The sequence below is a fragment of the Toxorhynchites rutilus genome, chromosome 2, assembly GCF_029784135.1.
Source record: "Toxorhynchites rutilus septentrionalis strain SRP chromosome 2, ASM2978413v1, whole genome shotgun sequence".
Classification (NCBI taxonomy): Eukaryota; Metazoa; Arthropoda; class Insecta; order Diptera; family Culicidae; genus Toxorhynchites; species Toxorhynchites rutilus.
Window position 1 is genome coordinate 29,734,433 of NC_073745.1, and position 24,271 is coordinate 29,758,703.

At 32.8% G+C, this 24,271-nt stretch overlaps 1 protein-coding gene across 7 annotated transcripts in view; it reads left to right on the top strand.

The window, feature by feature from the left end:
• The first annotated feature begins 16,217 nt into the window (after positions 1-16,217).
• LOC129767624 (atypical protein kinase C) overlaps positions 16,218-24,271 on the top strand; it is a 440,627-nt gene continuing 432,573 nt past the window's right edge. For 3 of the 7 annotated variants that reach the window (XR_008741547.1, XR_008741548.1, XM_055768693.1), the window contains exon 1: positions 16,221-17,218. The gene's annotated coding sequence lies outside the window, so the exon portion shown is untranslated. Of the gene's footprint in view, positions 17,219-24,271 lie in introns of all 7 variants that reach the window. The other 4 variants (XM_055768696.1, XR_008741549.1, XM_055768694.1 and 1 more) reach the window with 4 other exon arrangements.

Below are 24,271 nucleotides of genomic sequence, written 5' to 3' on the forward strand. Positions count from 1 at the left end.
ACCCTTCTAAACTCGAGTGGACCGCGAGTAATCGGTTTTCTACATTATTAACACTAGAATTAAGGAAGAATGTTAATATTTACTAGTAACAATACAGTTTGGCTGTTTGTACTTTTTGTACAGATTAAATGGCAAAACCAAAACGAAAATAAAGATCTGAAAAAATGACAAATTCATATTTTTTCTCATTTTACAAAATTGCGAAATTAACAAAAATTAAAATATAGAAAAATATAAAATGGAAATTGAGGAATTCGAAAATTAGAAATTTCAAAATCAAAATCAAGATTCAAGGCACCATAAACAAAATTTAACAAATTAAAAACATATTAAATTTAAAACACTGACAAATTTTGAAAAACGTCAAATTCATATTTTAATAAAATTGTCGAATTGAAAAAAAAAATACAAATTGACTGATAAATTTTAAAAATTGATAAATTCGCAGAATTTTTTTCCGTGAAACATTTTTTTTCCCAAAAAATTGTTTTTAAAAGATTTTTTCTAAGGCCTTGTTAGTATCGTTGGCAATAAAAATTCTAGCTCTCGGAACAAGAATGATTTTCAAGTTACTTATACTTTAATGTTAATTTACAATTTTTTTGTTCCAAGAAATATTTTTTTTTCAAATAAAAATCTAAAGCCTTATTATTTTCCTACGACCAATATTTTGTTTAGCAATACAAAGGTTGGTAATCTAAATTTCGTCTCCTAGGGAAAAGAATGGTCCTTGAGTTACTCTACATTTAATGTTGAATTACAAATTTCTTTCAACAATTTTTTTTCCAAAAAATTGTTTCTAGACAGTTTTCTGTGCAACCAAGATTCTGGCTAACATATAAAGTATCAGTTCTCTGAGAACAACAATGGTTATTGAGTTACAATTTAAATTTATAGTTACAATTTAAATTTAATGTTAATTTACATTTTTTTCCAAATTTTTTTGGAATCTCGGAAACAAATTATTATGAAGCTCCCTGCAACCAAATAATTCCCTACAATGCGGTTGTTGGTCAAAAATTTGGCTTTTAGAAAGAACAGAATGGTTTTTGAAAGGTACTCAAAATTTAATGTCAATTTACTGCTTGTTACTCTATTTTTTCCCCAAAACATTTTTTTTTTCATAAAAAGCGATTCCAAATGAAATCGTCCTAAGAATGCAGATCTTAAAAACATGTATTTTTGATTCGAATAAAAGTTTGTATTCCGTTTGGGTTGGAGGAAATATGAGTTTTCCACAGCAATTGGGATTTTTATGACTCAAGTGTAACTTTAGAAAAAGGCGTATCGATTTTAGTAAGAAAAATCTTTGATAATTTATATATCAAAAAATATGAGTCGTACCGAAGAAGTGTCTTAGTAAGAGTTATAGAGTATTGATGTTAAAATGTGAAAAAATATACACTGAGAAAATAAAATTAGAACTTTTTTTATTTACAAAATAATTTTAATTTGCAATATCCAAAATATGTATTATTTTTTTTTTTATTTTTGCATATAAAATATAAGTCATGTAGAAAATCAAAAAAAATAAATAGCCTGAGATGGTAAAATTATTTTTGATGAACATTGTGGAACATCGATTTTTATGAATTTTCGAAACATCGAATTTTTGTATGGTAATCATTGTTACAAAAAATCCAATTATCAATCTCCTTCTAAATGCAGCCATTCTCGAGATATTTAAACAAATATTTCTAATTTATTGTCTTTTTTATAGTAAATATGCTCTTTTAATATGTTTGTCGTGTTATACCGTCATGTTCATGAAATTTTATGAATTTGCTTATAATTTCCAACAACTTTTTTAAATACATCATTATGGTAAAAATATATGTTTAGGAGTTACGTTGAAAAACATTTGTAGACATGTGGGTTTTAACAAAATGTTTTTCAACGTAACTCCTTAACATTTATTTTTACCAAAATGATGTATTTGAAAAAAGTTGTTGAAAATTATAAGCAAATTCATAAAACTTCATGAACATGACGGTATAACACGACGAACATGTTAAAAGAACCCATCTGTTCGCGACACTGTTTCGCCGAAATCTCGCACAATCCGAGAACTTTAAAATAAAATAACTTTCCGACTATCGAATTTCGGACGAGAGATAACTCTCGGAACTTGCGAATAAAATTGAGATTTGAAAGTAAAAACTCGTGGATAGATGTTTAATACTCCGAGGCTATATTCCAACTGATTTTACAATTCTCTTTATTGCCTTCATGGCCTTTATATATGTGTGTGAAACAATAGTTAGTAAAGTGGTAATAGATTGCTTCCTGTTACAGTATTTGAACTGTGTATACGTATACTATGTAAACTGTGGTAATGGGTAGTGGGATTCTAGTGTCCTACAGTTTGAATTTACATTAATAGAATTACATAAATATTTCTCTTCTGAGACACCATCTATTTATATAAAAATGGATTTCTGTCTGTAAAGCAAATGGAACCAACTTTGGGATGTGCGGGTTTTTGGGTAACGTGATAACGAAAAATAGATTTTGGGCGGGACGAAGTTTGCCGGGTCAGCCAGTTCACTACAAAAAAGGCAATAAATTGGAAATATGTTTTTGAATATCTCGAGAATGGCTGCATTTAGAAGGAGATTGGTAATCAGCCCGTTTTGTTTTAAATCAAGTCAGGATTCATAATTTGTAGCTAAAAATGATTGTAAACATACAAAAATTCGAAGTTTCAAAAATTCAACAAAAATTGATTTTCCACAAAGTTTGTCAAAAATAGTTTTACCATCTTGGATTCATCTTTTAAATTTTTCGCGCATCCTCTTTTTTTTTTAAATTAAAAAAAAAAAAACAAAAAAATACATATTTTAGATATTGCAAATATTTTTTTTTGTAAATAAAAAATCAGTACTATTATTTATTCACAGTGTATATTTTTTTCACGTTTTAACATCAATGCTCTATAACTCTTTCTAAGACAATATTTCGGTACGACTCATGGCTTTTGAGATATAAATTATCAAAGAAATCGACACGCCTCATTCAAAAGTTACACATGAGTCAAAATATTCCCAATTGCTGTGGAAAACTCATATTTCCTCCAACCCAAACGGAATACAAACTTTCATTCAAATGAAAAATATTCATGTTTTGTCATTTGTCGATTTCATTTGGAATTGCCCTTTAGAAAAAAAACTATTTTTCAAGTCTCATTTGTTTCCTGCAACTTGTTTCTAGATATTTTTATTTGTTTAGAATGTTTAGAAATGTTAAAATTTAGAATGTTAAAATTTGATGTCAAACTACAAATTTTCTTTCCCAAAAAAATTTTTTTTATCAAATATTTTTACCGGTAAATATTTTTTTTAAAGCCTTCTTAGTTTCCTACATCTAATTTTTGTCTATAACCGATGCTTTGTTCTTTTTTTCAAATAAACCCTACATTTTTTCAGTTATGATAATTTTGTTTGGCATTGAAAAAAAACACAATTTCAGCTTCGACTCAAAATATTACGGATTCATCGTTTCGAATCATAAAGAGTTTAATCCAGATCGGCCTATTGGGGAATTCCATCCACAGTGAGTGAAAATGTGAATTCGTTTAGTAGGAATGTTTGACAGCGGTTGATAAATCAATCCCGCCGTGTTCAGAAGGAAGTGTTCTATGTCTTAAAAATAATCATTCTACCGGTTAAATTCGCTTCAATTCACGTGCTTCCTTCGGCACCTGTACCAGAGTAGTTTCCAGAACTCCAAAAACACAATAAGAAAATTAACTATTGTTGCAGTGCTCTTGGATTTGTCCAACCGTAAAATTCATTTTCCCACTTTTATGCCGAATAAACTTTGCGAAAAGAGCTCTCTCGACAAGTTTTTCATTTACTGCAGCGCCATTATCATCGCGCGCCAGCGAAGTTCCACACATTAACATCTCGTCGTCAATTTTAGAAACAAACTTCTTAATGCTTCTACTTTTGTTTTTTTCTTCTCTTTCTTCCTTCCAGGTAAGTCACTGTTTATTTTCCCGGCCCCGGGCGGAAGACTGCCAAAAACTAGTAAGTACTCCTATTATAGCCTCGCAGAGGAGTGAAACTCCTTTGCTCACCCACCATCACATCACATGGCGATGGCGGCGACGTTGAAATGGGGAAAACAATGCACATCAATCTCGTTGCAATAATATAGGAAAGAATTGCAAACTTTTCGCTGCTCAACAACGGTTGGGTTGTATTGTTACTACTTCCATTTTCGTTTCGTTTCGCGGTGATATGGCGACAGGATGCTGCAGCATCTTGAAGAAATGAATGACGCGAGGAGAATAAGTTTTTCCTCAGATGCATGGCAAGGTGTTCAGGTTGTGAGGGGGCAATCGAAATAGTTTCTGTAAGTATTGCTATCAGCGGAACGGAACGAGATCGGAGTGTCGCGGGGTCAGGACCGAGTTCTGTGTTTTTGGGTTGAAACACAGTTTTTCCGCGGAGGAGGAAAACTAAACCCCACCTCTCTCTTTCTCCCCCGGTTGGGTAATGAGTGAACAGGTTTTAGTTTGCACCATCGTTTCTTGCTTATTGTAGCTGAGTTTTGTTTCTGTGCTCGAAAAGCTGGAAAGGATATTGTTTTCACTGCTTCTCTAGTTTTTTTTCTGTTTTCTGTCGTTTACTGCTCCGCAGCAGTCTAACTTGAATTTATTTGTTTCTTCTGATGGTGGAGGAGGATGCTCACGAAAAGGATGCTTCCTTCTCCGGATTTTGTGGAACAGATTATCGGGATTGTTTGCTTGCTTTGATGGCATTCCGAATTCGACGAAACTTAAGCGAAAGCTTGATGATTGTTTGTGGCCGGAAAAGGTTCCGATAATTGATTGCCAAAATAACATTGCGGATGTCTTTTTTTCTTTTCCGGTCTTCTCTGGGACCGGATTTAAAACTGCGATATTGGCGCCGGCGGCGACGGCGAATTCGTCCACCTGGGGATCCCAAATGCAAATCACAATCGCAATTGCGATCCAATTTGGCAACGAAACGAATTCCCACGGGTAGTGGACACCACAATCGTAATCACGAATCGAAACGAGAAAATTTCCTCCTCGTCTCTCTCAAGCCACTTTTTCAGTGCTGTGGCTCGCTAAGCTTTATTGCTTTGATGATAAACGACTCTCCGACTCTGTGCCTTGAAAAGGTGTTTAGTTTGTTGGTGGTGGGTCACGAATGAAGTAGAAGTTTTTCCGAAGCGGACAGTTGATTCTGGCTATGTATTTGCTAATTTAATTTTTCTCCAACGACACACAATATTTGTCGAGAGTAAAATATCACCACGAAAGTTGTTGGCGACGATGAGATCACCTCATTCTCTGAGCCGGATCGAATGAAAGTATTCATCAACGCTTAGTGCAACTTAGTTTCAGGATTAGAGTGTTAACAGCGGTTTGAACACCAATTTAGTTGATGCATTAATTTGCATACTCGCAGACAGAAAATTATGATAATTTAACGATGCATCAAATTGTTAGTTTGTGGTTTTCCTCGTTGCAGTTGTGTCAGATTAGCCTAGTAACAAAAACGCTTAAATCTTCAGTTTTCGTTGAGCTCCATTCGGTTATAAGTTTGGAAAAAAATATTCTGTAATTGTTAGGTTCACTGTGAAATTCAGTATTGATGAAATGACAGCTGAATTCTTGTTGTTTTGTTTTACGGAATGATTAATTTCATAGTTCTACATTGTATTTAAGTGGCCAAATGGGTCGAATAGCAGTCATAGGTTTAGTCCTCGGAAGCGATGAATTTATCAGTGAAATCTTACTCGATTGTAGAATGTTGACTTTTCGTTGATAATTTAGAAACCGGAATAGATCAGCATTGTGTAATAAACCTTGATATAAACAAAAAGTGTTGAATTCATTTGAATTCGAAAAGCTTTTCATTCATACACTCATTGGAATTCGATAGGCGTCGTCGTCTGTTATCGATCGCGAATGTACGAACAAATAAAAAAAACCATAAAAAACTTTAAAAAAACAATTTTGAGCGGCACGAAGATCTTCCTTATTTCATTCCCCTCTGTTGTTTGTTTTCGTTGAAAAAATCTTCGGGTACACAGTTAAAAATTAGGGGAGAAGGCGAAAGTGCAGCATTTAAAATTGAAAATTGACAACTTAAAGCAAATTTCAAAATCGTTAAATTTTAAAATGACAAATTCAAGAAAACATAAATAATATACAAATCCAAAAAAATTCAAATGCAAAAAAATGATAAATTCCGAAATTCGTAACAAAAATTTGATAAATTGAGAAAAATAAAAAAAAATACAAATTCAATGAGTTTAAATTTTAAAATATACAAATTTGAAAAAAAAATAGGCCATCCAAAAAAATTTCCAAAGCTCAATCGAACTTAAGGGAAAGTGGCGCTCAAAGTTTTTTTGAAAAAAGAAAATTAACAAAAAGGGGGGGGGGGGGTGTATTAGTAAAAGAAATCGGGGTTTTCGAAAAAAAAACTTCTTGATACCAAATGTCTCGAAATTGCATAAAACGTCGAGATTTGCAGTCATCTCGATTTTTTTTGGTCAAAAATCGTCACTCTGGGACTTTTAAATTTGAAAATTTAAAATAAATATTTATGACAGTATGAAATTCAAAGATTTAATAAATTTTAAAAAATCTCAAATTAAAACCACTGACGATTTTTAAAAATAATAAATTGATTTAAAAAAAAAAAAATGTCGAATTTAAATTCGAAGAGTTGAGAAATTAAAAAAATAAACTAATTAGATATTAATTAATCAAGCATTTAATTCAAATTTAATAATTCAAGAAAAAAAATGACAAATTAAAAAAAACTGATGAACGAAAAAATACGTAACACATAAATACATAACAAATACTTAACAATACATAGTATAAAATACGTAACAAAAAATTAAAAAAACCAAAAATTGACAAATTTAGAAAAAAATACTAGTTAAAAAAATCAAAACTAAAGAAATTAGCGGAGTGGCATTTTCAAAAATTCAAGAAATCATAAATGAAAAAAAAACATGCAAATTAAAAAATTCAACAAATTAAATTATCTGAAAAATTGAAAAAAAATTCGACAAATTCAGCTTTGATATATTTTTTTTTAATCTAATAAATTAACAATTTTTTTTAAAGTTGCAAAATTCTGAGAGCTAACACGTTGTAAAAAACATCATCAATATTACAGAACTTACAGAAATAATAAATTTACAAAATTAAATTTTCGAAAAAAATCAACATTAAAAATAAAAACAAGAAAAAACGAATTAAAAAAATAAAAAAAAATGCAAATTTAGTAACATAAACAAAAAAAAAAAATTCCAAAAAATTGCCAAATTTAAAAAAAAATACAGACATTCAAAAAAGGAATTAAATAAATAAAAACTAATAAAAATTTAAAATTCGAAAAAAAAATTAAATGAAAATTCAAAACAATTACAATTCAAAAGTTTGTAAAATTATTAAAAAATTCCAATTCGTAAAAGTCAGAACTCAAAGTATTGACAAATTTTAAAATGTTCAAATCAAAATTTAAAAAAATGCAGAATCAATACAATAACTTCAAAACATTTGCAAATTTTCAAAAATCAACTAAAATATTTATTTAAAATTAAAAAATAAATTTGAAAAATATTTTAGTTACAAATTTGAAAATTAAAACTAGGAAATTGACAAATGCCAGAAAAAGCAAATTAAAATTCAAGAAATTTAAAACTCAAGAAAGACATTGGAAAAAATAAAAAACTCTAAAAATTGCCAAATTCGAAAATTTTCCAAATTCAAAAATTGAATAACCCGAAAAATTTCGTAAATTTGTTTAATTTCAAGAAATAGTGAATATAAAAAAATATACTAAATCAAAAGAAAATGTTCTTTAATTACAATTTTATACAATAAAAACTGAAAATTAAAAGAATCCAAATTCATGAAATTAAAAATTCGAAAAATTGAGAAATTTCTGAAGTGCCAAGTTCGTAAATTTACCAATTTCAAAAATTCACAAAGCCAAAACATTTTCAAATTCTATAGAATGAATTAAAAAATTGACAAAAAAATTTAATTTAAGTTACAAACAAAAAACAAGTTCAAAAAAATTATGAATTCAAAAAAATTACTAATTTAAAACAAAAAAAAAATCCAAAAATAAAAAAAATTACAACAAAATATGCAAATTCAGAAAGCTTACAATTTCAAAAAATAAATTCAACACATTCAAATCCAAAACAAATTCAATATAATAAATTTCATAAATGGACAAATTCCAAAAAAATGCCAATTCAATAAAATCGGCAAGTGTAATAAATTTTATTTTAGTAACAAATTATTATAACTATTTTTTATATACATGAAAACTGACCAAACGAAAACGAATTTCATTATATATTTTAAATCTTTGAAACGAACAAAATAGAAATAAAAAAAAGGCGAATTTGACAAATTGACAAACAACCGAAATCTTCAAATTCAAAAAAAAATATTATAAATTTTACAAACAATTACTAATTCAAAAAAAAAATTATTCAATGAAATACATTCATAAAAATTAAAATTCAAAAAAAAATTCTAAATTCGATCAGTTTTGAAAACATGTTTTTCTTTTACAAATTAAAACTGAAAAATTAACAAATCCAAAATTTACATTCAAAAATTTTACATATTAAAAAAATTAAGAAATGAAAAAAAATAACAAATTCAAGAATTTAAAGAAAGTTAAAAACAATTGACTCATTCGAAGAATTTACAAATTCAAATTCAAAACAAATCTAAACAAGTTCAACAAGCTATTTGTTGAGCTTGTTGAACTTGTTGTAATGAAAAAAAAATGACAAATCAAAAACAAAAACAATTTTTTTCAAATAGTTAAATAAATTTTAGTTTAGATATCTAATATCTAATAAAATTAAATGAAATATGAAAGAAACAATAAAAAAAGAAATTTAAATCGAAATAAATTTAAAAAAAGAACAAATTTAACGAATTGACAGACTCCAAAAATAACCAAATTTCTAAAAAAATACAAATTAAAAAAAAATTTGCGCCAAATTGCAAAAAACTTGCAAATTTGAAAAAAACGGACGGAACGATTTTTTTTTCGGTTATAAATTGAAAAAAAAAAAAGGAAATTCTGTAAATCAACAATTCCAAGGATCTTAAATTCAACAAATTCCAAATTCAAAAAAAAGAACAAATTCAAAACATTGTCAAATTAAATGAATGCAAATTTAACAAAATCGACAAGTTCAAAACATTAGTTTTAGTTGAAAATTAGAAAAATCAAAATTAGAAAATTGACAAACCGAAAAAAAAATTCAACAAATTGACAAATTTTCAAATATTAAAAAAAAATCCGAAAATTGACAGATCAAAAATTACAAAATTAAAAAATTAAAAAATCAGAAATACAAAAATTTACAAATTTTAAAAATTGAAAATTCTTAAATTCCAAATTTAAATTTGAAAAAAAGAATAAAAAGGTTAAAATTTGAAAAAAAAATTTACCATAAAAAAACAATTAAAGAAAATACAAATGTAAAAAACTTAAAATTCAGGGAATTTTAAATTCATAAAAATAAGAAATTCAGAAAATTATGGAAATCTCAAATTCTAAAAAGGGAAATTCAGACAGTTTAAAAGATTGAAAAAAATCCTTAAAATTGAATTCAAAATTCACAGTTCGGAAATTCTGAAAATAAAATTCAATATATTCAAAAATAATAAAGGCATTCAAAAAATTTATAAACTTTAAAAATGATCAAAATAAAAAAAAAATCAAAACTAACGAATATAATAAATTGCTTACAAATTTTGAAAATTCACAAATTTATTATGTGACAAATTCTAAATTTACCAAATTAGAAAAAAATTCAAATTAAAAAAAGGTGACAAATTTGAAAACTTGGCAAAAGGTGATAAATTTATAACAATTAAAATTAATTTTAAATTAACAATACAAATTTTATCAACAAAAAATAAAAAATAAAGCTCGAAAAATTGTTGATTCAAAAATAAAAAAAAATTGAAAAATCAAACCCTCAAAATGAAAAAAAAATTAAAAAGGTCAAAATTTGAAAAAAAAATTATAGCAGGTTGTGTCCAGTTACGACCGCATTGTTGACGTAGAACTATGCTGTTATTTAATATAAGTCGCTTGTTAATAACTTCGGATATTATTTTATAATGCTGTGAAATTTTAGAAATAACTGTTTAGTAGAATAGTTTGATCGCCCTGATTTTTTTTATTGTAGAATCAGTTGACGATAATTGATTGATGATTTATTCTTGCCCTCGCAGAACAATACGCTAGCTGATTGTATGTCGCGATTTGTTTCATGTCAATGCATTGAAAATTTACCTCGAACGCTATTCCGGTGACCTTTTTCGCAATTGACATAGACTCAGATACAATCAATTCCCGCACTAATTTTACGTAAGGGTTATGAAACACGCATTTGCACACAAGAATATCCATATTTCGATGGCTTGAAGCGACTAAATATACACACACTTATCTCCGTCCTGTCTCCTTTCTGTTAACTCTTTGTGGTCGTTTGTCTGCTCTCAGCCACCACAACAATTAACCATGCTAATCTTATATTTTACGCGACCAAGTATCAGTTTATGCTTTTCCTAAACGAAGCTTGATGTCCAACGATCCTGTTCACGAATCAATAAGGCGCTCCTACGAGTAATAGATAACGGTACTAAGTATCAAACAAAGTGGTCACCCAAACGAAATAACGCACAGTGCGTTGAATGTATAAAATGTGGGACAAAAAATCATAACAGGAGAATTTAGCCATTGTAAAACTTTGGTGTGATGGAAAAGATTGTTCATAAATATCAGATCTACTGTTTGCATAAATGTCTCATGTTATTTGAATAATCGTTTCTCAAGCGACAAAATCTTTGTTCGTCTAAAGTGAAAACTTGATCATTTCGGATACGCTGAAATCAATATTTGAGTAACTGGTTCGAATTATGTTGAAGAAGTTGTTTTTAAAAAGCAGAACATTTGTTTGCATAAGTTATGTGATCTGAATAATCTGTAAAATAAATTTTGTTAAAATCGAAAAGTGCTCGTCTTTTCGAATACACATTGCTGGAATCAATTATACATTTATTGCATTAATGGCAAAAGTGTCTCATATTCAACGGATAATAAAAATAAAATTATGTATTAATTATACTTTATAAAGTCTTGTCCAGTTAGAATCCGTACGCGTTGCACATTTTACAGCGGCACAGTCAGTGGCCGCTGCAAGAAAGTTTTTACAGCGGTTTGTTTACAAATGTTTCCTCTTCTGGTGGTAAAAGTTTCAAATTTTTTCGTGCCGTAAGTCCGGAGTTATTCCACATGGAAGACAGAAGAAGAAAATTAATCTTGCACACCCACGTTGACAATCCAACGTGGTCGGGTGCGAAGATCGCGAAACAGTTGGATATCGCTAAAACTACCGTATGTGATGTGCTCAGACGATTCCGCGAGCGGAACAGCGTGGACCGGGCGGTTCAAAAGAAGCGTCGAAGCGGAACCTACGATCGTCAGCTGAATTGGAAGGTGTTGAGAACCGTCAGAGCAAACCCTGGACTGTCCGAACATGATATCGCTCAGAAATACGGTGCCGCTCGTAGTACCGTTCGACGAATCATTCACCGAGCTGGACTTCATTCCTACAAAGCAATCAAGCAACCAAATAGGACGATGAAGCAGAGTCTAGTGACGAAAACTCGCGCTCGTAAGTTGTATTATCAGGTACTAACGAAGTACCATGGATGCCTGCTCCAGGATGACGAAACTTATGTAAAAATGGACTTCGGCCAACTTCCGGGACAAAAATTTTATCTTTCCACGGCACGAGGCGATGTCCCCGCCAAATTCAAGTTCATGTTCATGGACAAATTTGCCAAGAAGATGATGATCTGGCAGGGTATATGCACCTGTGGTGCGAAGACGCCGGTTTTCATCACTACAAAGACCATGGATTCGAAATTGTACAAGGAAGAGTGCCTGAAGGAGCGTGTGTTGCCTTTCATAAAGGCACACAATGGTCCCGTTAAGTTTTGGCCTGACTTAGCGAGTTGCCACTATAGCCGGGAGGTTCTCCAGTGGTACCGCGACAACGGGGTGGATTTTATCGAGAAGGAGTTCAACCCACCAAACTGCCCCCAATTCCGCCCATTTGAAAAATATTGGGCGATTATGAAGCGGAAGCTAAAGAAGACCGGAAAAATGGCTCGGGACGCTGCAGGGATGACCAGATTCTGGAAAAAACTGGCCACAGAGGTCGACACTGCCGCTGTGCAACGTTTGATGGGAGGAATCACCAGAAAAGTGAGAAGTTTCATCAGAAATGAAGAAAAATAATTTTAAGGACATTTTTTTGTAAAAGTGCAAGAATATATCTTTCTTTTGGTTGATCACTCTTTTTTGTATGTCATTCTATCTCCGAGATATAAATGATTTCTTCCGTACGGATTCTAACTGGACAAGACTTTATGATTCACTCTTGGAGACTATTTCGAAAGATTTCGCGCAAATTAAAGTTCACGAAAAAAATAAATAAAAAAAGTCTATTCTTCATAATCTTGCATGTATCATTGCTTTTTCAAGGGAAAATAATTCCGACCAGTACGATACTCATGCCCAAATTTAAGACGACCGCGAAGGGTGAATATTGCCGGTCTAGATTAACCTAGCTGTCATCCTTGGTGGAGAGAGTTTTGCTACCGCCACGCGAAACTAAACCACAACCAAATTCCAGAACATTTATTTTGCAATGTAATGTAATGGCGTCAGATTGATGCAATGATTGCAATGCCAGAGACATTAGCGAATGGATAACTTGGTCGAGTGCACAGCTCAACCCGATACGAAGGCATGTGATGACACAAAACAAGGAAGAACAGGCGATGTTCATTGCTTTGACTACAGAACGAGACTGAAAGTTTGCCTCCGCGAGATCCACTGTTTACATTCTGGGCAAATATTCCCCTTCGTTCTTATTCCTTTCCTTTGTTCACGGAGACTTTAACCCTTTCGTTACGAGCGTCGTCTTTAGACGACATGAAATTCATACTGCTCTTCGATCACACCAGTGCGATGTGCATACACACCAGCACACAAATCAGTAGAACAAATGTATGGGAAAATGGAAACGCTTATAGTTTTCATGAATTTTAACCATTTACACACCAGGGGATTGTGATGTATAGAATATCAAATCTTAGGGAATTTACGATTCGTTTGGTATGTAAATCGTCAAAATCCGTTCGCGGCAAAAATAGTTATTAACGTTAACTTTATTTCATAAAAACGTGACCTGTTTTCTGATTTGGCACCCTTAGTGAAATACGTAGTTCTACGTCAAAAAACAAAAAAAAATCAAGTGCAAAAAATACAAATTTTTGATATTGGAACTTTGAAAATGTTGAATTCAAAATTTAAAAACATGAAAATCCATAAATTGATTGTAGATTGAACGAAAAAGAATATTCAGAAAGCGAAAATATTAAACAAAATAAAAAAAAAAAATAGAAAAATCGAAAGAATAAAAAAATATTAAAAATAAAACTTCAATAATTGTTAATTTCAAAATTTTGGGGACACAGCCCCTCAGTTTATAGATACGTTAAAACATGTACCATGTACATGATTAAAATCCGGCTCTGTTACAGCTAAAATTCTAATAGACCTAAATAAATAAACGAATGGAATAAAAAAAATTAAAATAAATATGGAATAAAAATATAAAAAATACAAAATTAAAAAAAAAACAAATGGTTGACCAGTTTAAAAAAACAAATTCAAGAAAACACAAATGTAGAAAACTTGCAGGAAATTCAAAATTTAAAAAAATAGGAAATTATGGAAATTTAAAAATCAATCAGACATTCAAAATAATTAAATTCAAAATACTGAAAAAAAAAACAGAAAATTGAATGCACAATTCAAATTTCGGAGATTCAAAAAAGGAAATTCAAAATATTCAAAAATAAAAAAGGCATTCACAAAATTTTATAAATCAAAAATAATCGAAATTCTAAAAATGCGAAATTCAGAAATTAAAAATATCAAAAACTAATAAATTCTAAAAACACACAAATTTAGGTTGCGACAAATTCTAATGTACCAAATTTAGAAAATTGACGAATTTGCGAGAAAACTCAAAAATTTGAAAACTTGAAAAATTGATAAATTGATAACAATGACAATTTCAAATAGTTTGAAATGCACATTATTCACGAATTAAAAAAAAAACTTCAACTTAGAAAAAGCCAAATTTAAAAATTTTAAAATTAAAAATAGAATAAAAAAATCTTTAAGTTCCTCAAAATCTAAAGAAAAATTTACAAATTCAAATACAATAAATTTCAATTTGAAAAATTCAAATATTCTGAATCCAAAAGTCACTAAATTGAAACAATAAAAATTTTAAAAAGGAAATTCAAAGACAAACATTAATAAAACAAGACAAATACAAAATTTGCTAAATTCCAAGAATTGGCCAATTCAGAAAAAAAAATAATTTAGCAAATCGATAAATTTTAAGAAATTGAGATTTTAAAAATATCGAAAAAAATCTCTATATTTACAAATTAAAAATAATAATTTCAAAAAAAAATTTTTTTCCCAAACTTGAAAATCTTCAATTCAGAATCATCAAAAAGCTGTATATGAAAGCCGAGTTATCTAGTCTAATCAATCAGAATTTACAATCTTCAGTGATAATCTGAGCCTAGAGTTTTATGCTGGAATCCAAAGTTACGAATAGTTTTCTAGAATCTAGTATCTGTGTAGAATTTCAGTCTGAATCTTGAGATAAAGTTTATTAAAATTTTAATTCAGAATAGTGAAAAGGAAAATAAAAAAGAGAGTAACAAATGTGTTAATACAACAATATGGCAATCAGAAGATTGAAGAAAATATCACATAAACCTGTAAAGCAAACAACCAGAAATTTTGAAAAAACAGAAAATAAGAAAATTAAGGATGGTAAAGTGGGAGAGTGGAAGATGAGGCAATGAGCCAGTCAGAGGAAATGAATACGAGATATCGTAATTTTGTAGGTTAGTAATTGAAAAATTTAAAAAAGTATCCAAGTCATTCATTAAATAATTCCAGCAGAGGATCAGTAAATAAAATAATTGAATTTTGCATATTGAATAAATAATAAAATTACAAAAGAGGTGGAGAGTGCAGCTTGAGTAATATGAAATAACGATGCTGGTGGAATAAATATATAATCGCCTATAATCGAGTGTGAGATAACTGCGAGAAAGACAGCCACGATAACGTTTGCGAGGCACATTAAGTGCAATGCGTGCATTGACATGAGGAAATGATATGCGAAATAAACAGTTAGATATAGTTCAAAAAAAGCATCTGCTTCAAAAATATGTCTAATGATATGTTTAGGGAAATGGTTTTTAATTTTTATTAAAAAAAAACAAAATTGAAACAAAATTCAAAATTACAGTACTATTGTAAAGTAATGTAAAATATTCTTTAACTGATAATTCTTGTGGGAAATTTTCTAAACTTCACAATAACGTCGATTATTTGCTGTGAAACTCGCATGAATTGAAAATGTACAAAATTATGCTCATGAAAATTTGATTCAATGAAAGAACACTAAATTTGCGCTGGTTAAAACGACGTAAACATTTAATTTACCTCTAACCGAATTGGTTCACCATTATGGGCCACTCAAAGCCACGTGTCATTTTATTGAACCGTCATAAAAATACCCCCCTCATTATCCCTCTCGTGTTGTCCACTGCGAAATGTCCACCTCGGACACGGTGGCGCTTTCCGTTCAATATTCCTCGTCTCGTCTCGTCGCACACACTCTCTCTCTCTTTCGCGGGATGCAGAGTTCGCGTGTTTTGATTGCGAATCGCTCCTGTCTCCTCCGTACTGTTTGTGTGTCATAACCATACGGCTTTGACACTTGCGGATTCGACGCCGCTGCTGGCCAGGAGGACCAGCATGTGGTTCACTCACACACGCGAACATTGTGGGGGGGGAGTGTGCGCTCTGCGAACGTCGTGGCGAAGAGGCGCCTTGTTTGTTGAACCATGTGAATGACGTAAAAGCGCTACTCCACACCGCAGCTGACAGTTGGTGTCCTGTCAAAAGTGTGGCGCTCTCCAGGGAGGGCGACTGCGACTGCGCAGTTCTCCGGGAAAACGGACCCTCTGGCGGTCGGTATCGTAAGTCGCTTGACGCACCATCGACGACCAGACTGGACCCTGAAATAGAGAACCCATCGGACGACACGCCAATTGACTCACTGCATTCTCTCGGAGCAGGATCCTGTGTGCTGTCGTGTCTCGTTCGATTGGAACTTGGGCTTCTTGTGGTCCACAAAAAGTGGCCCGTGGTGTTCCCGTCCGCGCGAGTGTCGTTCCCCTATTTGTGTTGTTCCCCCCCCCGCGATTAGTCAGCGATCCGAGGATCACGAAAGTTCCTCACGGTGAAAGGAAAGGATTGCGATTAATGGTGTGACGACGATTGGAAAAACCAATCCAGCAGCAGCAGCAGCAGCGAGTGGTTCCCTTGGTCCTGGCCAAGGGCGAAGCAAAAACGAGGAGGGTGTGTGAAAACGGGACTGTGCAAAATATAAAATACGAAACGAAGCGAAATTCCACTGCTGCTGCAGTCTAGGTGTGTGCGGTGTGTGTGTGTCCTTTCGCTCCCTCCTCCTGAAAACGTTTCTCCACCCCGACATTTTCCCAGAAACGCGAAATATTTCTGCTAGTTTTTTTTCTCTTCGCAAAAGCAGCAGTAGTGGCAATTCCAAGGTGGGAATTCCCAAGGATAGTGCGAAGAAGATACATGACGACGGTACGAAGTCGTGACGACGACGGTGGTAAGATCGATTAGTGGAAGGTCAACTTCCCGAAACGAAACAAGAGCAAATAGAAAAGACCAAGGAGGAATATAAGGAAAATTTGTATGTGTTTCAGCGAATTTATCGAACCTTGTGTCGTGAAAATCTGTGTGTATTCGCAAATCGCGTGTGGTGTGTAGAGCAAACCAAAGCAAATAAAAAAAAAGTGCAAAAGAGGGCGAGGTGTGTTCCGGTAAGCTGAAGGGAAAATAGGCAAAGGAGCAGTAGAATAGAAATAGAGAGGAGGAAAAAAAAGATGTGACGGTGTTTCAGTGCACGGGAGGAAAAAGCGAGAGGAAACGGCAACAGAAAAGGAGGAGGAGAAAAAGCAAAGTTAAAAGTGAGTTTTGGCACACAAGTGGAAAATTGTTCGTTCATGTTTCGTGAATCTCAAGGGTATGGATAGAGTTCCGTATGCACGCGATCGCATCGGCCAAAAGGCGGCATTGCATCCGGTCCAGCAACTGATTATGAAGGCAGGGAGAGAGGGTGGATTCACCACCTCCTACTGTTTTTGGATGTTTGGATTCCATGTTGCGTTGGTGGATAAGAATCCACCCTTGGTGAGCAAGGAAAAAAAAGCGCTACATTTTGGAGGAAGGTTGTTGTTTCACTGTTATTCGGATCATTCCCATGAAAATTTGTATGTCATGTTTCTCGACCAACGTTTAAAATGGAACGTGATTTTGTTTATTTTGGGTATCTCCTTTTTTGTTCGGTTTAGAGCGTAAAGTCCATCAAAAAATGTTGGGTGGGTGGTTTGTATTGCTAATCTCGTAAAAAAAAAAAATGAATATTTAATTTTTTTTTTTAAATTCGTTTATTTTTACAGGCTCAGTTACATAAGTTTAAAGGAGCCGAAATCTTCAATATATTTTTAAAACTATATATATGAACAATTTTCTTAAATCTATGGTTAGTAATGTGGGAAACCGATTACTCGTGGTGGACTCGGGATTAGAAGGGTGACATATTTTTCTCAGGAAAAGGATGGGGTATAAGGAAATTATTACAATGTTGATAATCACACACACTCAATTCTTAAATCTATTCGTACATCTGTTGTGAATTTACATTTAACTCTCCTGTTTATAGCAAGCGGACCAATTACTCACAAAGGAAGAAATGGAGGGTATAAGGATATAAGGATAATCACACACGAACATCGATAGATTTAAGGAAAACATATATTTGGGACATGTAATCAAGGTCTAACCGAGCCAACACAATTGAATATTTCATTGAAGATGATGATATGATCAGAACGATCTTTTGTCATAATCATATTTATCACAGTCGGTGTGGGGAAGCGACCGAAGATGTGGGAATAGTTATGAAAGCTTGTGTTTCAAATTTCAAACTCTGATAGGTCTTGTGAAGCTGTTTTTTTTTCATATTACAGGTCGGACTCGATTATATACAGACTCGATTATATGTGATTCGATTATATACAATTTTGGGCTCGATTATATACAGTTTGGAAAAAAATATTTTTTTTTGTATTTCAAATATGACTTATTTCAAGAAGAAATATAACCTTTCAACGGTAAGGTGTAATTTAAGTGGCTATTATATGTACAGTGGGGTAAAAATCGTGATTTATGAAGATTTTGATTGAATTTTCACCAAGAATGGTTTATATCGATATTGCAGCCAAATTAAGAACGATAGAAGTTCGGTGTCAAAGAACGAATTGTAGAACGGTTAAAAAGCTTCAATAAAAGCTTGATAAAAACAATCTAGTTTAATATAATTTTTCAGGATGGAATTAATAATTTCATAAACACTTATTTAGATGTTCCACTTCTATATCCTGTACTAAATTTTCTCATCTTTCAAATGAACGTAACAAAATCGTCTTCTGTGGCGTACTTTGTAATGTAGAGCCAGTTTGAGGCAAAAGAGTCCGAACCAAAAAATAAGTTCTATAACTCTGTCATTGTTGAAATTCGAACATATGCGTCGAAGGTTTTTTTTCATAAAATATGATCGTCTATCACCTTCTGAAAGAATCCGGATAAATTTATTTTTTTCATGTGAGAAAGGTGTTTTCTGACTTTAAGGGGTTGATTCCTCTTTAACATTCAAAAAACAAAAAATACATGCAAAAAAGACGGGTGGGTAATGTCGGGGACATAACTAAAATTTTTTTTTTTTTCATTTAAATATATTGTTTTATTTTCATCTCCTACGTGAATACCTACCTATCTACCTGAAAAATGGATTAGTTTACTGTTTACTCTATATGAATATGTTGATGGTTCTGAAAAGAACCTTTGGTGTTTTTGTTATCACTCGATATTCCCATCTTGTTCGGCTAAACCTTTCTGTTTAGCGATTGCATTTGCCACTCGCCACAGCTTTCACAGTTGGAAAATTTCTTCCCAACCAGCTTGTGACATGTTGTTCAGTAAATTACATTTAATGCTACGTGCCGGAGAAACACTTCGCCACTCACTGAAACTAATTGTTGCCTTGATGAGCGCCGAACCGAAGCTGCTCTGTTCTTGATGCGGGTTTTCTGACTGTCGTGAGCAGCTTTGCAAGCCAACTCGAGCACTCCGACGACCGAAACTCTATAATCGCTGTTAGGTATACTGGTGCTCCGGCACCAATCCATTCGGCCTAGTTACCTTTGCGGAGCAATCAGTGAATGCGACCAACAGGGAACTGGAGACCTGCACGGTTCGAGTGAGACTTTGCCTTTCCCTTAACTTGTCCTCCTTTGTTACGTCCACGATGCCGATGCCGTACCACCACACGGGTTTACGGTTTGAATGAAAATAAGATATTTTTGGGGTCCGCCTGTACACACTCACAGGATAGAGAAAAATCGGCAGACTCAGCCAGAGGGGCGAGTCCAACGAGACGAACGAATGAGCGTTAAAAGGGAGCGATGGCAAAAAAATACATTCATTACGATTTGTTCGCTCGTTGGATTCACATGCAGGCTAAAAAGGGTCCTTTTCAGGATCACAAAATTATCTTCAATCTAAAGAGTTTATTGTTTTGTTATCACTCGATATCCCCATCTTGTTCGGCTAAACCTTTCTGTTTAGCGATTGCATTTGCCACTCGCCACAGCTTTCACAGTTGGAAAATTTCTTCCCATCCAGCTTGTGACATATTTTACAGTAAATTACATTCAATGGCACGTCGCATTACCACCACTCAGTATCGGATTGGAGGTAATTTTAACCTGTAATTGAACATTTGCGATGACAGTGGTACAGTGTCGACTTTCAATGTGGGGTCATAATTTAGACCCCAAACTCTATGTTTACAAAAAGGCCCAACTAAATATGTCGCATTGCAGGTCCGTCCAATTAGCTAAATGTCGAGATAAGTGTAAATTACTGTACTTTTAATCTAGAAGCAATTTAAGAATTGGTGAAAATCAATAAGCTCAGAACAACTGCCAAATTCACATTCTCATCATATCCTGGCAAACAAATTATGAAAAAATCAATTTGTGTTTTATTATTATTTTGGATATTGTTTTAGAAAGCATTGAACTGTATTTCCTAAACTCTTTTTTGGAAGGTTTAATGGCCCTGAAAAGCGCCATGTTTTATGGAATGGTTCCAATTTAGAAAACTTAGTACTCGTGGTTTTGAAAAAAACCATTTCGAACGCCCTCGATGCCGCCTTGTTCTGGATTTGCCACCAAAGCAGTTTGTATAAAGAACAAACTTTTTTCTTCTGCTACCTGATGCCGTTTTGCGATTGCGTTTGCCACTCGCCACTCGCTGCAACTGCCTGTTGTCTTGATGTCCACCGAACCGAATGTGTTCTGTTCCGAATGCGAGTTTTCTTATTGTCGCGAGCAGCTTTGCCAGCTAACTCGATCACTTCGGCGGCCGAAACTATATAACGCCGGCTAGGTGGACTGGTGCACTGGTACTAACGCGCTCGGCCTAGCTACCCTTGCGGGGAACTCCAGATCAACACGGTTCGAGCGGGATTTTGCCTTTCCCTTCACTTTTCCTCCTTTACCATGTCCAGATATGGCTGCTTGGGTTGGTTTGTTGATGTGTTGTGATGCGAACCGATGTGGTGTACGGTTTGGTTGAGAATGATCGTTACGGCAGCGGAGCGGGGATTTTTAAGCTGACTGGCTGGCTCGAGAATTACGCATGTGTGAGACTGCGACCAATGTTTCGTTCATTTTTTTCTTCTTCCTTTCCAATCGTGCTTCATTCTATTTCGCTGCTGAGGAGCACAAAATGGACCAATCAAAAATGGGCACATAGTGCATTTGGACAATGCTTGATATTTCACAATTATTCAATTATTTATCTCAAGAAAAATGAGATGTTATTCGTTATGATAGATGCGTAGATATATTTCCTATCAATTGATGCAAAAACCTTTACGATCTATTGAGAAATGCTCGAGTTATAAGCGTTCCAAATCTTGCATTTTTTTCCTACTTGTTCAGTGCCTAGATTTCCATTTCACCACCCCCTATATCTTCCGGTTAGACGTAGTCCTACGTCAAAAAAAAAAACGAATGACACAACATTTTTTTTGACTGGATTATATACAGGATTCGATTATATACAGTGAAAAGAAATCAAAAACTGGATATGATCGAGTCCGCGCTGTATAGTGACATTCAACCCATTTTGGCTGGTTCGTCGTCACTTTTACTTCCATTTTTTGGAAGAATATCGGGATTGAGAATTGAACTGGTGATCTTTGCGTGAGAGGTATGGATGTTACCACTACGCCAGATCGCCTCCTCAAAAAAAAAAAGCTAAATTAAAAATACCAAGATTCATTGAATTTATTAAGTTATAATTAAAGAAAAAATGTATTTACAGAGTGTCGACTGCCTGGAAGAATGGAAAATCCTTGAAAATCAGAGAATATCAGTGAATTCCAGTGTCAGGGAAAATTAGGGAATATCAGGGAATTTCGTGACCAATCTGGAAAAAAATAAATTCCGCCAATTAGAATTTTGATTATTGCAGTAATTAGAAAGTTCATGATACCAAAATAAATTGTATTTGACTAGTTTGACTCTCTGTTGGTAGGTGTAGGTGCCTGTAGTTGAACTTAGTCCTTCAGAACGGTAAACAGCGCTGGGAAATATACAGTCAATCTCAAAATTGAGTATACACCTCGTGTTGTTTGTTAGTTTTGGGTTTTTCGGGGTCAAAAAGTAAATAATTAAATGTAATAAATTAAAAAAAATTAAAATGGTCACATTTCTACTTCATATTTGAAATACAAAACAAAAAATCTACAATTACGATTTTATTACTATATAAACATTAAAAAAATATTTATTTATACTTTCTACACTTCACTAATCCTACACAAGTTCTAATTGTAACTAACTCTATGGACTGCTGCTGCTCCCCTTTTATCCCTTTCAGGACCATAAGGTTACGGTACCTTATTAAATCAATTTAGCTATATGTTATGAATCAATAGGCACCCTAAAAACATAATTTATACTAAAAATTCAAAAAACTTTTACCTTTTTTTTTTGTTAAATTTATGGCACAAATATGTCCCTATGGTCGCTATTATGTATTGCCAGTAAAAATAATAAAAAGGTACATTCCGAAATATTAAAATAAAAAAATAATTTACAATGGTTACGTGAATATTTAATTAATCCATGATTTTTGCTTGGGACATCGGCGTCCCCGTGGTCGTGAAAGGGTTATATGGTGAATTGGAATGCGCCAGATGGTTTCGAAGAAACGCAAGTGGCGCGTGTTGTCGCTCGCTGGTGATGTTCTGTTTTTGTCTTCCTCGGTACCGGCAGGTATCTCTGGAACTGATGGCAAATGTTTTGGCTGGCATTGATTCGTTGGTACTGGGTGCGTTGATGAATTTATCCAGAATTGGATGTTGTGGCTGGTGGTTTGGTGCTAACTCTCCCCCGTTTAAATGACTTTGCCCTCAATGTCAAATAGGTCGATCCGCAGTCGGCATTCTCAAAAAATTATTAATTTGTTGCATTCTTTCTCCAGAAATGTCGGGATATAATGATTTGTTAAGTTGATTTTCTTCAGGTGCTGATGCTTTTTCTTGCTCATGTAAACTAATTTCGATATTAGTATTTCGAGATTGCTTTCTTGTATAGATGAAGTAGATAGTAATTATAATTGCTATCAAGAACAATGTTGAAAAACTAATAGTTCCATAAAGGTGAAGTTTCCATTTGAGTGAATTGTTCTGCAAGTATACATGATTTATCATTGATCTATGCTTCAATGTCAAATTTGCTAAATATTCAGGTGGTGGGATATCAATAATGTCGTCTTCATATGCTAATATTCCAGTTGTTGGTCTCAATAGTTTCTTTGTGCTCTCCATGGCGAAATTGATTAGGTATGATCCTTCCAATAATTGGTTTAGATGACTGCAGTTGCTCTGTATTGTTATATTCACGTTATTCAGAAGTATTGTTGTATCGTTGATTCTTTTAATTATTCCTGTTGAATAAACTTTTTCATGTGTGCAGTTTGCATGGCGTAGTTGAATCAAATTTTTGATACATAGATTTGCAATTTTTAATGATTCAGGTTCACATAAAAAATATTCAGCATCCTTTTCACATTTCCTTGATACTTCGAAGATATGAGATTTGTTGTTGATGACATAGTTGGATTCAACATGAATTCTTGTTTGATTATGAATCAATGGGTTTATATATTCATAATCGTAAACTTCTTTTGAAAGTTGTGGTATTTTCATCATATATATCACATGTGTATTATTTATAGCAATCTGTGTGTTGATTTTTGTAAGCAATTCTTCGAATGATGTTACAGTAATATTTTGCTTTTGTAGAAATTTGCTTATTTTTAGGTAGTCTTTCATAGACAAGATTTGACTACTGGGAATTCCATTTTTTGCAAGTAAAATAGCATCTTCTAATATTTCTAATTGATGTTGTGCTTTGTCCAGATTTAACAGAATCGTCAGAAGATTGATTTCGATTATATGTTGCTGTTTAGATTTGAAATCCAATTCTAATAGTTTATTGGTGATTTAGCTTGAATGGTTTACACGGGAGTTGAGAGCTTCGTTGACAAACATTTGTTGGTTGTTGTAATTAATTAATGAGTTCATAGTATTGTTGATTATTTTTAAATCATCTGCATCAGGCGTTCCAGCAATCCATTTCAAAATTCTTCCTGCATCGTCCCATCGTTTCATACGACTTTGTGATGTGTTGTGTGGTACAATTTTCAAATATGTTTGATATAATAAATGATTTCTATTTTCTAACAATCGATATAACTGACTATTGTATACATTTTGTTTTATCAAATTATCAAATTTGAGAATTATGTCATGAAGATGCTTAAGATCTATAGGTTGTATAATTCTTATATGTCCTATTTTTATTTTTACTTTACCTAAAGGT